Below are 17,922 nucleotides of genomic sequence, written 5' to 3'. Positions count from 1 at the left end.
CAGTAAGGTTCACACCCCTATAAGAATCTAATGCAACTGCTGATCTCATAGGAGGCAGAGCTCAGCTTTGCTTGCTCACTGCTCACTTTCTGCTGTGCGACCCTGTTCCTAATAGGCCAGACCACAGACCAGTAACAGTCCATGGCCAGGGGTTGGGGACCCCTGCCCTAAAGGATGTGTCTTAGTTCTGTGGTTGCTGTGATTTCTAAGTTAACAGCTATTTACAGTACCTACTTATTGCTGCATCTTTCTGTTGTAGTTCTCCTCCATCCCTTTGTAAATCCTACATAATTTGGGGTGGGAATTATTTTACCTTCACTTTGCTATCTGATAACTATCTTTTGGAGCCCCAATCTTTCTAATACCCTGAAACATGTATAAAATTTTTAGAATACTCAATAAATGGTAGCTGTTTGTCTTTCTCAATAGATCCCATGACACATTTTTTTCCCTACTTACTTATCCTTTTAATGAAGAGTAAACCACGTAGATTCATTGGGAGGGTTGCTATAAACCACTTCACAGTGGACCTGGGTAGAAAAGATGTTCCTTTAAGAACTGAGACAGGCAAAGTCAGTTTGTCTCCTCCTCTGAAACAGTTGTGGTCCACAGTAGATATTTTTAAAATGCCCTTTCTTCTTTCCAGAGAACCTAAAAAGACTTGTGGATATCCTGGGAGGAAAAGGTGGGGGAGCTTATACTTCTGTAGCTTGATGAATTTCAAAGTTCCTGCATAAAGAAGCAAAAAGAAACTTCAAGTAAGAGACTTTATATGGAACCTGAAGGCAAAATGCAAATTTGGTCTGAGGCAACTGAGCTTCCACCCTAAGAGGTGGAACTCTAAGAACCAGTTAACTTGAATAGCTAGTGGAAGCAGAGAAGTGAAATTAAGAGAGCAGGTTCCAAAAGAGAGCAGACTTTCAATTCAAACTCATGAATAAGGCATAAGGAGAATAGTGTCAAACCCTAGAAGAACACAACATTTCCTTGATCTTTTTTTCTCCATTGAAGTGCATAAAAGATTCTTTTCAAAATGGTTTTATGAGTATTTTAATAAAAAAATTTGCAAAGGGATTTTTGAAGTTATCTTCTCTAGCATTTTTCTCACACATCCGAAGTTGTTGCTTAAAACATAAGAAAAAGTTAATTTTGCATTGTTATCTTTAACATCAACATTCACTCTTCAGCTTAACACAATGTTTCCCTAATAAATTGTTCCTGAACCTGTATCAGGTCAGGCATTTTGTAAGAAATAGGGAAGCAACAGTGAACAAAAGTAGATAAAGTCCTGTTCTCATAGAGCCTGCCTTTTAGAGACAGAATTGAGAATAAACAAATAAACACAGAAATATGCAATATTTTGTTTGTTTATAAGTGCCAAGAAGAAAAATAAATCATGGTAAAGGGATAGAGTAGAAGCAAGGAAAAGTGGAATGATGGAGCATAGTTCGTTGAGATAAGTTGCCAAGGAAGTGATGTTTCTTGTGGTAAAATTCTCAGACCCTTAAATCAGATGAGCTATTTGAAGAAAGAGTATCAGGCATGAGAACAAATGCAAGTTCAAATATTGATGATAATAGTTATAGAAATATTAATAATTGTGATAGCAATAGCAGAAGGTACAATCCATTAAATGCATACTACGTATTCATCCATTGTTCTAAGCAATTTCTGTGTGTGTTTATGCTAGTGTCAGTTTTTTTGACGCCCTTATGAGTTTTGCTTTTTGTTCTTTGTGCATAGAAGGGACTATTTGAGATTTACTTCTCTTTTTATTATGTTTTAAAAAAATGTGATTGTAGATTCAAGTACAGGTGTAAGGAATAATACAGAGAGGGCCTGTACACTTCACCTGGTTTCTCCTAATGGAATCCAACATCTTACTGTACTAAGTACAGTAAGATAATGAGGATATTGATGTTAATGCAATCCATCAATATTATTCAAACATTGCCAGTTTTACATGCTCATTTGCATGTGTGTTTATTTAATTTTATGCAATTTTATCACATTGTAGATTTGTGTGACCACCACTGCAGTCAAGATACAAACAGTTTCATAACTCTGAGGATTTCTCATACTGCCTTTAGCTACACCATCTTCCTTTTCACCCTGGCTTTTGGTAGACCCTAACTCTTGGCAACCACTAATATGTTCTCCACCTCTATAATTTTCAGTGGTATAATATGAATGAAACCTGACAGTATATAATCATTTAGGATTGGTTTTTTTCACTCATCATAATTCCCTAAGATTAATCCAAGTTGTTGCAACTATCAATAGTTCATTCCTTTTTTATTGTTGAGTAGTATTCTATGGCACAGATGTACCACGACTTGTTTAACCATTTACTTTTTAAGGGACATTTGTACTGTTTCTACTTTTTGGCCATTAAAAATAAATGTGCTATGAGCAGTTACGTGCAAGTTTTTCTGTAAACAAAAGTTTTCATTTCTCTTCAATAAATACCCAAGGGTAGAATTGCTGGGTCATATGATAAGTCATGTTTAGTTTTGTAAAACACTGACAACTATTCTTCAGAGTGGTTGTATCATTTTACATTCCTGAGAGCAATGTATGAAGGATTCAGTTTCTCTACATTGTTTCCAGAATTTGGTATTTTCATTATTTTTTTAATTTTAGCTGTTCTAACAGGGGTTACTTTGTTTTTTAGAATTAGTGTTCAGTTTGCCATACTCATACATTCAAAAGGACTATTTTATCTTTAAGTATGAAACTGCAGCTTATGAGACTTATTCTATTAATATTTCTAGGAAATTTTAGCAATTTTCAAGGGCCATTTAATAGTGTTGGTCTCATTTGCACATTTAATCACTTTTCAACATTTTAAAAAGTATTTATACATTTGATCTATTTTCTTTTAAATTACTTAAATTACTTCAATTATCTGACTAACAAATGAAAACTTAAAAGTACTCAAAAAATCATAAGTATAACAAATTCAATTTTTAAATAAGGTGAAACTATGCCCCATAATGGCTTTGGACTTGTGATTTTAAATTGAAAGCTTATTAAATTTACATAGCTAAACTAAAGTTATAGTTTTTGACAAATGTGCAAAGTAATTCAATGGAAAAAGGATACTTTTAAACAAATGATGTTGGAAAAATTGGATATCAATAGCCCCAAAAAAGAACTTTGACCTAAATTTCCCATACAAAACTTAACTCAAAATGGATTCTTATGACCTAACTGTAAAACATAAAACTACAAAACTTTTAGGAGAGAATATAATAGAAAATTTTCCTGACTTAATGTTAGGTGACAAATTCTTGGACATGACACCAAAGGCATAATCTATAAAACAATCCCTAAGTTGGACTTTTCAAAATTAAAAACCTTTGCTCTGTGAAAGTACTTGTTAAGGCAATGAAAAGAAAAACTACCAACTGTGAGAAAATATTTTGCAAATTATATATTTGGCAAAGAACTCATTTTCAGAGTATATTAAAAAATTCTTCAAACTAAAACTTAAAAAATAAACAATCTAATTAGAAAATGAACAAAAGACCTGGACACTTCACCAACGTAGACATCTAGATGGTAAATAAACACATGGAAATATGTTTAACATTATTAGTGGTCAAGGAAATACAAATGAAAGCCATTAGGAGATACTATGCACACTTATTAAAATGACCACCCCTTCAAAAAAAAAAAAACAATTCCAAATGCTAGTGAGAATATGGAGAAACATTCTTTCCTACATTGTTGGTATGAGTGTAAAATGGTACAGAACTCTGGAAATTGGCACTTTCTTGGAGTTAAATGTACACCTTACCTATGACCTCTCAATAGACAGTTTTATTTCTTCCTCTCAAATATGTATGCATTTTATTTTTATTTTGTTTTGTTGCTCCAGCTAGGAATTCAAGTATAATATTGAATAGAAACGAGAGTGGACATCTTGACCTTACCCATTCTTAGGAGAAAAGTGTCCAGTTTCTCACAATTAAGAATTGTGTTAGCACGGGGAGTTTTGTAAATAGTCTTTACCAAGTTGAGGACTTTTCCATTTTTCCTGTACAAATTGATATGATCATGTGATTTTTCTATTTTATCCTGATAATATGTAGGATTACATTAATTGATTTTCAAATGTTGAAGCAGCCTTGCATACCTGGAGTAAATTCCACTTGGTCATGGAATATAATTTTTAATATATTATTGGATTTAATTTGTTAATGTTTTCTTGCAGATTTTTCTGGTAATGTTCATGAGAAATATGTTTGTAGTCTTATTTTCTTGTAAAGCTTTTATCTGGTTTATATTAAAGTCATTCTGGTCTTACAGAATGAGTTAAGGAGTATTTACATTGCTTCTATTTTCTGAATGTGATTGTGGAGACTTGGTACTATTTCTTCAATAAATGTTTGACAGTGAGTAAAACCATATGGGCTTGATGCTTTCTTTTCTTGTGATGCCATTAACTACTGATTCACTTTCTTTAAAAATATAGGACTTTAGGTTACTCATTTCTTCTTGTGTGAGTTTTGATAGTTTATGTCTTTCAAGGAATGGGTCCATTTTATCTAAGTAATGATGTAAATATAATTTATGGCCCTAGATTTGTTCATAGTGTTCCATTATTACATAATTTAACTTACTTTTTCATTTCTGATATTGCTAATTTGTGTCTTCTCTACTTTCTTGGTTAGCATGACTAGTGGTTTATCAATTCTATTGATCTTTCCAAAGAAATCGCTTTTGGTTTTATTGATTTTCTAGTTGGTTTCCTGTTTCCAATTTTATTGATTTCTGTTCTAATTTTTATTATTTCTTTTTTGTCCGCTTAGGATAAGTTGATTAAATCTTAATCTTTTATAGGGCTTATGTCTTAGGATGGCTGAGAGGAGATGATGTGGGGAGGAATTCCCTTCCCCCAGAGGGGAACATTTCAGAAGTGTGCTTCAGGAAAGTTGTTTTGCTGGACAGTATGCCTTTTTTATGGAAAATGCTTTGGACATGTCCTACAATGTTACTCTTTCCTTCCCCCTGCCAGAGCCTCAAGGGGATCTTTCTTAGCTCTCCATCTTGAGAACCTGGAGGTGGGCTTCCTGGAGTTAGATCCCATGAAAGTGTGATGCCCTCTTATGAGTGTGGCCACCAAAAGCGTCTCACTGTCATTCCATTTCCATTCCACACTAGGCCTCGAGAAATTTGTTGAAATTACCCTTTAAGAGTTCCTACCAGCTTATGCTCCACTGGCTGTGCTCACAGTGCAAAGATTTTTGTTTATGTATCTTTTTGGGATACACCTGTTTCTCCAGATTTCAGGGTGGCAATTTGCTTTGTAACCTCAGTCCTCTGATGGGTGCAAGAAAAGTAATTGCTTGCAGTTGATCCAGATTTTCTTGTTATAGGATGGGAGTGACAACTTTGCAATTCTTAACATGATGGAGCTGAAATAAGAAGCCTCCACTGTGTTTAATTTTAAATATGATATATTTAATAACAAATGTATCCCTTTTGAAAGATGTTTATGACTAGGAAGAAAATAATTATCTTGAATACCTGAAGTTTTATACCGTCTGATAATTTGGTTTACTGTGTGATGTGGAGTTTCAGATGTCCAGGGCCTTCTTTGTACTGACTAACTTCCCTGATAGTACCCTATATTTATATTAATCGAAATAATATTCTGGATTTTATAATTTTAAGAGTCCAGTGGTCAAGTAACACAAATCTCCAGTTTAGCTGTCTTCATGACATCATGGAAGTCTGCCAATTTCCCCAAATTGCTTATTTTTTTGGATTTTGGATTTTAAAAGATATTTTACAATATTTAAATATCTTTATGAGTAGGTCGAAAGGTCTTACCTTGACAGGTGTTCCACAATATGTAAATATATTTCCTGCCTTATGAAAAAAACCTTTGACCTTGATTGAATCCTGTATTCCCAGGGTCTCAGACATTTATGGATATTATAAATACTGCTAATGATAAAGAGATAATATTACTTCTATTTCCACATAGAAAACTTACACTTTGGAAAATTAAGTGACATTTTTCAAAGGAGAAAATTTGGTTAAGTGTTGGATTGGATGTTCAAATCCAAGTCTTCTGACTTTAGATACTAAACTCAGTCACTGTAGAGGTTAGATGAGCAATAGCCAGAAATATTCATAGCATAAGACACCATGTACCATGGGATATTAATAAACAACACACTATTAGGGTTGTAAGGAAAGATTTATCACATCTTATTGGGGAGATTTGGAAAGTGTGAAAATATCACGTTTGAAAAGATTTAAATAAGATTCTACATATTTATGCATAACAAACTTCATCCCTAAAAGGTATGACAATATAGCTTTAGTCATTTAAAATCTTAAATGTTTAAATAGATATGAAATTTTAATTCAACAATTTCCCACTAGTAATGTTTTCTAATAGAGCTCATACTAAGTATTTCCATGTATGAAACAATATTTTTGTACTGATTGAGATGTTAAGAGGAGGATTAAAAAATTACAAACTCCTGAAAAATATAATATGCAATAGTAATGATTACCCCTAGCACTTAAATCTTGGCTTCTAAATACCATTCCTTACTCAAAGGAACCAGGGATCACTGGATAAATGATTTACTCTGTGGCAGGGAAAGTATGTGGCGGATACATTGTATCAGAAAGTAAGGCAGCACTTGAAAGTTTATGGGGACATTTCACACCTACCTAAGAGCTGGCCTGAAGAAATTCTCGTTGGCCAAATTTCAAACACTTTGAACTTCAAAATAGATTATGAGGATAATGAATTACGAACATTAAATGAAAAAGAATAAAATAATCCATGAGCCAACTGAGCTAACTTCCCCCAAAATAAAGAGACCGAGGGGCAAAGGAGAACTCTTCATTACAGAGGAATGCCAGCTAATACTTTGTTTGAAAACAAGTTAGACATAATCATTTTTTAACCTAAAATATAATAACTATTTTGGGCAAAATGCATACGTAGATACTAAAAGCATTGCATGAAATGTTGCTGGGGAATGAGATATTTACACCATGTCAACATGTCAGCAAACAGATTATTTATGAATTGCAAAAGGAAACAGCTATATACATAATGAAATCTGACAGATACTATGTTAGCATTACTAACCATAGAACAAACTAACATCATTTGCCGTCTAATGTCATGCAGCAGCAGGGGTGAAGAAACACCTATTCTAGTATTCTGGCCTGAGGTGTTTAAAAGTAAAATTGATCATGAAGTGACACCAAACAAAATCATCTGTTGGGGCATTCTACAAATCAACTAGCCTGGAATCTTCCAAGGGTCAATGTTATAAACGTCAAAGAGAGAGAGAGAGAGAGACAGGGAAAGAGAGGAAGAATCACTTTCTTAGATTATAAGAGAATAAAGAGGCATAATTCTTGCTTGGGTCACATTAAAAATGTAATTGATGGGGTAATTGGTGTCACTTGAATATTTACTCAGTGTCATAATAGTGCTATTACAAGTATGGCCTTTAAGACAGTGCCAATTGGCTTTTAAATTTTTTAAATTGGTTTTTATTGATCAACAAGGAGTTAAGTGCAGAAATTAAGAGTAAACAAGTAGAAATTTCTATAGTAACTTGACATTGTTGTGGCATAGAGGTGGCTTCTCATTTTCTTAGTAATTCATTTTTATTTTATTTTACAAAAGTATTGTTTCTCAGTTGATTGGAGATGACAAATACCGATTCTCCTCCATAGATAATTTGATAAACACTGGATTAGCTAATATTGTTATACCAGTGTTTTATTTCTTGAGTGTGATCATGATGGTGTGGCTATGTAGAACAATTGCCTGGTTTCCTACTTCTTAGGAGATATAAGCTGTATTATTTAATAGTTAGAGGTGAATATTTTATTATGTGCAGCTCACTTACAAGAAGTTCAGCAAAAAAAAAAAAAAGTACGTATCTTTGTGTGTGTGCATGTGTTTAGATATATAGTATATACGGCAAAATGTTAACAATTGGTGAATATAGCTGAAGGGTATGTGGTATTCATTGAATTTTTTTTTTTTTACGATTTTTATGTAAGCTTGATGTTTTTCAAAATAAAAGGATGGGGTCAAAAGAGATCTTAAGTCAAAGAAAACTTTGCATCCCACAGACTCTTGAACTTTTTTAGCTCTCCAAATATATCTCTCTTTTTTAGCTTATAAAAATCATGATCTTGTACCAGAGTTGTGTATTTAAAAATGAATAATAAGCTTTATAAATTCAATAATATATTCATTATTACAACATAAGGCATATTAGAGAAGTCATCTTAGAAATATATTCAGGGACTAAAGAATAAACATCAGCTGTGATCTGAATAAACTGCTGTTGGGATAAATAGCAATTGAGATAACTTCAAAGTTGTTTCTGTAGCCCCTTTGTTTCTGATATAGGTTGCTATTGCATCCACAGTTATTTTATTTTATTATAATCATTTTTTATAAGTCATAGTCCTCTCCATTAATCTTTATATAGCACTTTTATATTATAATTTGTTTCATAGCTGGTTTCTCCCACCCTTCTTGTAAGGTAAATTTAAAAAATTTTTACTACTAAAAAACAGAGAGGTTGAGTGGCTTGTTCTGTGTCATGCTGAGAGCTAATTATATAGGCAGAATTTAAAGATATAGGCTTTGCAGTTTTAGCAAAAGAATCATAGCAATACTAATAATAAATATCACATTTAAAAATCAAAATCTAATTTTTCTAAAACAAAATATTGGTAATACTCCTGATTTTATTTCCTTTTCTGGCTCTGATTACTTAAAACTCAAATACAAATTTATTTCTTATTATTTAAGACATTCAATAAGTGCCATAGGTAATGGGTACCAAATTACACAAGACAAGGTCCTTCCCCTCGAGATGATATGTCATGGCAAATGAGATAGATTTATGAAGAAGTACAATAAAATGTTATGTGCTATAAGAGAAGTTTGAATGGGATGTAAAGAGGGAGTGGTCAGATTCATCTGGCTGAGGAGAGTCAGACAACTCCAGGTTTTAGTCACACTCATTGAGATTATTCATAAGAGTTATGAGTGGTTACTGAAGAAAAGCAAATACCTTACTCAGCCACTGCAATGGTTTTCAACTGATTTATCTTTGACTCAGCTTTCTAATATTAGAATTTTGGCAGAACAAGAAAAGGAGTAAAAGCCTAAAACATTAAAAAACTCCATAATTATAATGCTATCTTTAATAGAGTATGATGGTATCTTCATGTTTATAAAAATAGTTTGCTCTGTTTCTGTTCAGCATGATGTTGCTCCTTGAGAAGAAAATTTCCTTTTCTGGTTGTGCTGTCTTGTGTCTTTTGTGATCTGTTCAGCCTGTTGATTCTTTTTCTTAAGCACAAATATTGTTCAAAATTCATAAAGTCTTTAAAAATCATATAAAGACCTTTAGAATATGTAGATATCCAGCTTTCCCAACATCATTTATTAAAGAGACTATCCTTTCCCAATTTTGTATTCTAGGCATCCTTGTCAAATATTAGTTGACTGTGTATGTGTGGGTTTATTTCAGGACCCTCTACTCTATTGATATATGTGTCTGTTTTTATGCCAGCACAATACTGTTTTGATTACTATAGCTTTGTAATATAGTTTAAAGTCAGGAAGTATGATGTCTCCAGATGTATTCTTCTTTCTTGAAATTGCTTTGGCTATTGCAGGTATTTTGTGGTTCCATATGAGTTTTAGGATTTCTTTTCTATTTCTCTGAAAAATGGCATTGGAATTTTGATAGGGATTGATTGAATTTGTAAATTGCTTTGAATAGTATGAACATTTTAACAATATTAATTCTTCCAATACATGAACACAGGCTATCTTTTCATTGATTTATGTCTTCTTCAATTTATTTTATCAGTGTTTTATTGTTTCAGTGTATAGATCTTTCACCTCCTTGGTTAAATTTACTCCTAAGTACTTTATTCTTTTTTTTAACTTTTATTTTAAGTACGGGGCACAAGTGTGGGTTTGTTACATCGGTAAACTTGTGTCATGGGGGTTTGTTGTACAGACTTTTTCATTATCTAGGTACTAAGCCTAGTACCCATTAGTTGTTTTTCCTGATCCTCTCCCTCCTGTACCCTCCACCCTCCACCTTCCAAAAGGCCCCAGTGTTTGTTGTTCCCCTCTTTGTGTCCATGTGTTCTCATCATTTAGCTTCCATTTATAAGTGAGAACATGTGGTATTTGGTTTTCTGTTCTTGTGTTATTTTGCTAAGGATAATGGTCTCCAGCTTCATCCATGTCACCGCAAAGAACATGATCTCATTCTTTTTTATCAGCCTGTTGATTCTTGGTGCCAGGTTGCTGTTTCTCTGGGCTTCTGACCTCTTGTTCACAATGAATATATCCACACATTGCATGACCATTTCAGGAAATGTTGTTTCTATTATATATCATATTAATATATTTGGGATTCTTTTTAAGAATCAAATATGCCTAACATAACCTTACTAAAAAATACACTAAAGGTAGCTATTTATATTTCTTTTGATAGGAGCCTCTGTCACAGATTCTGGCACAGAGTGGGCTCTCGGAAATACTTCTTGAATAAATAGGAGGCTGTCCCAGGAGGTGTGGCTGTCACTTGAGTATGAATGAAAAGTTTTGTGTCAGACAAAAAGTATGTTTCTATTTGTAAAACAAAATACGTTTGGAAGAATTTATTGCATAATAGTATTTTTATGATATAATTGTTAATTTTATACTACAAGCATTTAAAAATAATTGGAAATGCTGGTGTTTATTGAAGATTAGCACAGTTGTTTTTATGAAGGCAACTTGTGAGGTTTCCCTATTTTCTCTTTTCATCCTCATTCGGTTCTCTACTTGTTTTACGGGACATTTTCCCTACCACCGTTTTGTGGCTAAGCTGTCTTTTGCTACATTTATTTCAGCATGTTTGGGGACATGTAAGGCTAAAGGTATTAGCAAAGAAAGTTTTCTTTTTTCTTTTAAAAACTGATACTGTGTTTCAGAAGTTGAAATCTTTTATATGTAGCTCTGTTTTTACTTTTTTCCCCACAATTTTGCTTTTGGTATCATGAATAAAATATGTGTTATTTTCACTGCTTTATGGATGACTGAAAACAATTACTACAGAAAGTTGTGGGAGGAGAATATGAAGCAGCTTTAACCATTAGAACATGAATGATTATGCTCAGAGATTTGCTAATTTGTGGGAAGAGAATAGTTAACCAACTACCCACAAATACAGAGCAATATTGCATCTGCTAAACTTTTTAAATATTATAATTGTTTTTTCTTACTCAATGGTGATCGATTACATTTTTATTTTCCTTAAGAATCACTTCTTTCCAACAGCTGTTTATCCTGATACCAGGTTATGTCAAAATGGTTGCTGACTTAAAAGGTCTTGCAATACACTTTACTATATACCAAATGAGAACTGACATTACTACTGCGAAATAGGGCTCTGCATCAAAACATCTTCTAGATTTGTGTTTGGATAGACCTGCTGAACTAATGCAACCTCCCTGTGAACCAGGGCTACAGCATTTTACACTTGGAAGTCATAAATCCTGACATAGCAATGAAAATAAGTCTATAAAGAAAAATTTAAAAATAGCAGGGATAACTTATCATCATTCAAGAAGGTTTTATGATTACTTTTTAATGTGGTCTTTCCTGTGGTCTGGCTCTAACGGTGGGATAAATTGACAGTTGGTGAGGGCTGTGAGTGCCACATTTATCTCAGGTATTTGGGCTAGCTAGTCTCATTATAGCAGTAAGGTTAACAGTGGAAGGTGTGGTTTGTTTTCAGTGTATTTGGGATTTAAACAAGGCCACAGACACTTAACAAACCCTGACTCGCCCAGTGTGTGGGTTTACTAAGTGATTTCCCAGAGGGGTGGTATGGTTAATTCTTTCTGAACAAGATTTTCCCTCACGTGGTTACCTAATGTTAATGAAATGATTCTAAAAGCTGTCTTATCTTAGTGTGAGCTAGAGAAGATCAGGATGAAATGTGTGAGAAACCCTCCTACTAGTCACTAGTCATTTTTACTGAGGATTTTTGATGGCTCTGGATTCAACGTGTTGCAGCTGCCAAAATGCTGTATAAACAAGAAGCTGTAGAAAAGATATAAAAATGATATTTTCTTTGATGTCTCGAAAAAGAGTTTTGTTTTGTTTTGTTTTGTTTGTTTGTTTGTTTGTTTTGGGGTGCAAGCTCGGCTCACTGCAAGCTCTGCTTCCCGGGTTCACGCCATTCTCCTGCCTCAGCTTCCCCAGTAGCTGGGACTACAGGCGCCCGCCACCACGCCCAGCTAATTTTTTTGTATCTTTCGTAGAGATGGGGTTTCACCGTGTTAGCCAGGATGCTCTCAATCTCCTGACCTCGTGATCCGCCCGCTTCGGCCTCCCAAAGTGCTGGGATTACAAGCGTGAGCCACTGCGCCCGGCCGTTTTTTTTTTTTTTAATTTTATATGTTTTTAAGAGAATTGTGGATAGAGTAATGAATGCTTTTCCCTTAAATGTGTTATGCACGCAGAAAGAACAGTAGGTGTACTGATAATCTTGGGCTTTCAAATTAGAATGAGGGAAAAAAATAACAATGAATCTTTTGGCTAATTTAGCTTTGACAATAAGTGATATGTTTCTGTTTCACTAGTGTCAATGAATAATTTGCATAAAAATCCCGTACTCATTCAATGTACACCTTGCCCTGAAGAGTAAAATGTTTCATCTTTTCCAAGTGAACAATAATGTAAATTAGGGAATAGGCAATTGATTTGTTGAAAATATAAAATCTATTCAATTCATTACAAATGCAGAGGAAGGAAACACAAGGTCCACTGAGCCATCTACAGTAGGTAGTTCTTTGTTTTAATAATTATTAAAGAATAATGGAAACGTAATGAGACTAATCTTTATATCTTTGATGTGAGTTTTACAAAATTAGTCATGCATAATTGCTCATCTACCCCACAACATGAAGGAGATCGTGCTTTGGTCCTGAGAAGAAAGTCATAGTAAGCATGCAACAGTGTTAGCTACAATTCTTAGTGTAGGGAGAAGAAATCAGCATTAAGGAATAGTCTTACTACAAATTTTACAAATTCTTCCTCAGTGAAGAGACAGAGCCTTTACTTTAATTATTAAGCATTGACTTATAGCAAGAACATGCTTTTCATCCTGGAAATATTGTAGGAAGTAATCAGTCAATGACTGAGTTATATGCCAGGAGGGTATGGTGATTCCATGTATATAATGTTCCTCTCTGACATTATTTAAAAAGTTTATTTAGTGTTATATTTAAGAGATTTTGCATGTTCAACCCTTTTGTCTTTTCCACAATAGTGTGACAAGGACCTGCTCCACTTCCGTTTGCCTTATATGTAGCCATTGTTTTATCTCAGGGCTTTTGGTAGATATTCATAGTAAAATATTAAAATAGTTAGAAAGCAAGTAGACAGTGTAAATTCACTTTCAAGTACTACTGGGAAAAAAATTGAATATATACTCCCTTATTGAATAGAAAATTTTGCTCTGAATTCATTGCTTCAGCCACTTCTCACTATTCACCTCCCTCTCCCACCCTTCATCACACTGATTATACCAGATCAGTTACCATTGTATATCTTTATGCCTTTGCGTATGCTTTTTTTTTTTCCTTGCCAGGGAAAGTTCTTCATTTCAGGAAATCTCAAACAGGAGCGTTATCCTACTAAGCTTCTATGCGTCTATGTATTTCTTTACATTTTCTTTATAGGACTTTAAAATTACATTGAAACCCAGATATGACTCTCCTCTGATTTCTCCATCAAGCATGAAACAACCCTGGGCACTTCTTTTGCATTCTCCCAAAATAAAATATGCTCCTCAAAGTGTTAGTATGAAATGTGGAATTTATTGAAGAAGTCATAGTAGAATCCAAAGGAAGAATTCCACACTACACGTAACACAAACATTTCACCTCCAAATATCCTCTAGATATTCCCTTTCTGCTGCCAGTTACTCCCTCTTTCAATCTTTCCCCAACTCCCAACAGTGTCTCTGTTTCCTCCTATATTCCTGTGCATATAGCTAGACACCCAGGTCTTCATATCCTAGTTGTCAGCCCTGATTCTCAGCAGATTTATCAAAACACTTCCTAAACAAATGATGGGCTCTCCTTAAGATGATATCTTACTCCAGCTGGTAAGAAAAGGTTTTCCTGCATATTAATATCATAGCATAGGTGATTGCTGGTGGTATGTCTTTCTTTTACTAGATCATGCACTGTTCAGGAGCAGAAAAATGTGGCTGTTCTCTCCACCACACATTGTCCTACTACTGTGTACCCTGTCTCAGTAAATGCCAGTCAGTTACCCAAGCTAAATGTCCTTGATTCTTCCATTCTTTCACTACTTCCCTGGTTCACATTCCAGTTGGCCACCAGGTCATACTTATTTTATCTTAAAAATTCTCTCTCTGAAATGCAAATCAAAACTACGATGAGATACCATCTCAAACCAGTTAGTTTGAGATGGCAATTATTAAAAAGTTCAAACATAACAGATGCTGCGAGGTTGTGGAGAAAACACTCATGCACTGTTGGTGAGAGTGGAAATTAGTTCAACCATTGTGGAAAGTAGTGTGGTGATTTCTCAAAGAGCTGAAAGCAGAACTACCAATCAATCCAGCCATTCCATTACTGGGTATATACCCAGAGGAATATAAATTGTTCTATCATAAAGACACATGCATAGGTATGTCCATTGTATCACTACTTACAATAGCAAAGACATGAAATCAACCTAAATGCCCATTGGTGATAGACTGGATTAAAAACAGTGGTACATATATATTATGGAATATTACACAGCCATAAAAAAGAATGAGATCATGTCCTTTGTAGGCACGTGGATGAAGCTGGAGGCCATCATCCTTAGTAAACTAACAATGCAGGAACAGAAAACCAAATACCACATGTTCTCACTTATAAGTGGGAGCTAAATGATGAGAACACATGGACACAAAGAGGGGAACAAAAGATACTAGGATGGAGAGTGGGAGAAGGGAGGGGATCAGTAATAATAACTATTGAATACTAAGCTTAGTACCTGGTGATGAAATAATCTGTACAACAAACCCTTGTGGCACAAATTTATCTACATAACAAACCTGCACATGTACCCCTGAACCTAAAAGTTAAAAAAGAAGAAGATAAAAATCCCAAAATTCTCTCTCCATCCCCATTGCTACTGCTATAATTATGGCTTCATTATATGATTGTAATAGGTTTCTATGGGACTTTCTGACTCTCATATTGCCATTCCTCTCCACCATTTTGCCACCTACTATATTTGGCAAAAATCATGCCACCTGAGAGAAAGAGAAGATCTTACTGTGTTCAGAAAAAGTGTAGTCTCAAGATCTTTGCATAGTAATTCACAGCTGTGGCAATTCTAGACAGCTATCTCTTTTTCTAATCTTGGGCTACTCTCCTCCATACACCACCTGTTCTAGACACAAAGAAGCATTCATTCCAGATTCCTTGTACCTGACATGTGTGCCAACACCTTCTTGACTTTGCTCACGCTGTTCTTTATGCCTAGGATATCTTTTTCCCCAAAGTCTTTACCTCACTAACTTCAGATCTTTCTTCAAAGTTCAGCACAAGTGTCAGCTTTGCTTTGAAGCCTGCATGCCCTGTCCCTTCCACGTAGAATTAATTGGATTTTCCTCTCCACAAACTTGTATGGTACATTTCTTTACTACAATAGTTACCACACTGCATTATGCCTTTAATTCTTTGTGTAAGTTTCTTTCCCACCAGATTGGAAAACAGGAACCAGGATTTATTTATCTCAAAATTGCTTTTGTCACCTCAGGACCTAGCACATATTAATTGGTCATTCATTCATTCATTCATAATATGTTTTAGACAGCAAAGGGGTTGAAACTACAATTTACAATTGCAACTCTGAAAAAGACTATTATGAGGGTGCATAGCAGGGAGATACGCTGCTGTATCTATGTTGTTATGTCTACGCTGGGGGAGATTTAGTTGAGAAAAGTAAAGTATTATTTAACTAAGATAAAAAAAGTTTGATGAAGAGTTAAATAAAAATGACAGGGTATCTGAGTGAAGAGCATTTCAGTTAGTGGGAGAAACAGGACATACTCTGGAAGGATGGAGCATGCTTTGTTTGAGACGTGAAGGAAGGTTAACATGCCTGGCATGCAGAGAGTGAAAGGAGTACAGTGAGAGAGATAATGGAGAGATAGGCAAGGGCTGTGAATGGCAATGACTTTTTAAAACACATAAAAGAAGCCCCACAAATCAGTGAAAACCCCTTTCAGGGTTTTTAGCAAACAATGATATACTCAACCTTGTGTTTTAAAAATATCATTCTGGCTGCAAAATAGAGAGCAGATGTGAGGGAGGCAAGAATAAAAGCAGGGATGCCAGTCAAGATACAGTAGAGGGAGAAAATAGGAGATGTGTTTTAGCAGGCAAAAATCGGCCAGGTTTGGTATTGAGTTGGTTAAGGGAGTACAGAAGAGATATTACAAATGATGCTAAAATATGTGACATGTGCAACAGAATAAAGTGAGATATCCATTCAATGATATAGAAAACATAAGAATAAAGTTATGGGTAGTAGTGATGGAGTAGACTGTGGCAGATTTTGAATTTGATGTTCTGAAGCATCTTTTAAATATCCTGGTGGTGGTGTTAAATAGGCAGTCAGAAAAGTGGCTGGAGCTTGAGATAAAATTTGGTAAAATCTTGTAGGGTAATAATGAAAACCATCAGCATGAGTGGGAGAATTACTATATTTTAAAAGCAAAGAACCCAAGCCAACATTTAATGTTTTGGTGGCGAAGTTTGACTATACCAAGGAGACAGAGCAGGAATTGTCCAACTCATTGAACTTAGTTCAAAATCATGGAAGCTAAAGGCGGGGAGTGTTTGAAAAATAGGGGAAGGGTAGGAGAGTAGCATCAAGGGTAAATATCAAGAAGACATGCAGTAAGGCAAGCACTAAAAAGAAAAAAAACTTGAATTTAACTACATGAAGGTCATTGGATTGACAGTGATTGTGAGAAAATAAAATGTAGATAGAAACTGTAGAAAAGTCTTTTGAAATGTTTTGTTGTGAAGAGACGAAAGAGATCAGTGGTTGCTAGAAGTCATGTGAGGTCAATAAAGGATTTTCTGTTTTTTTTTGTTTTTTTTGTTTTTGTATTTATTGTATGGGAGAGAAATTTAGCCCATTTACTTATGGATGGGAAGGAACTACTAAAGAGTAAGAGGTTAGAGGTTAACATACAAAAAAGAAGAAATACCTGATAGTCCAAAATTCTGAGAAATTTGATGGAAATGGGCGATGAAAACAGGTGAGATAGACTGAGTCTCAATTTAATCATTTCAGAGGCTGAAAGACTTGATTCTCTTGGTTCAACTGGGATTGATGACTGCGCCAACAATTATGAGCTCAGCTTATCCTGCCTGGGGTTTTGACAAGGCCAGTAGCTTGATACTTTCTATCTACACAACCCAGGCTGTTAGGGCTCCCAAAATGCACATGCACATTCTATGATGATAGAGTTCCCATCAGTTAAGGTTAACTAGGTTTCAAATGTATGATAAGTGTAAATGGACTTGGAATTTGCAAAGAGGTTCCCATATCATTTTATCTTAATCCACATTGCATCACCTCACTTAAACACCAGTTATGTATATACAGCCAAATAAGGTGAACTTATATTAACTATGCATCCTTGATAGACCATTTCCATACTTGATAATGAAGTGTAACTTTGAGAAGTGTCTACCCTTAGGCAACACCATATCTAGTAGCAATCTTCAGCCCACTTCTCACATTGCAGAAAATCAAATAGGCTTTATTTTTTAGGTCCATCTCAACTTAAG

General features: G+C 34.6%; 1 long non-coding RNA gene across 1 annotated transcript in view; it reads right to left on the bottom strand.

The window, feature by feature from the left end:
* Positions 1-604: 604 nt before the first annotated feature.
* Positions 605-17,922, bottom strand: part of LOC131383400 (uncharacterized) — a 317,539-nt gene continuing 300,221 nt past the window's right edge. The window contains exon 5 of the long non-coding RNA XR_009213391.1: positions 605-729. This is a non-coding gene — a long non-coding RNA (uncharacterized LOC131383400). The remainder of the gene's footprint in view (positions 730-17,922) is intronic.

This window comes from Hylobates moloch, unplaced genomic scaffold (assembly GCF_009828535.3).
Source record: "Hylobates moloch isolate HMO894 unplaced genomic scaffold, HMol_V3 SCAFFOLD_4, whole genome shotgun sequence".
NCBI classification, from domain to species: Eukaryota; Metazoa; Chordata; class Mammalia; order Primates; family Hylobatidae; genus Hylobates; species Hylobates moloch.
Note: the sequence above shows the minus strand (reverse complement) of the source record. Positions and strands in the feature narration are given on the sequence as shown.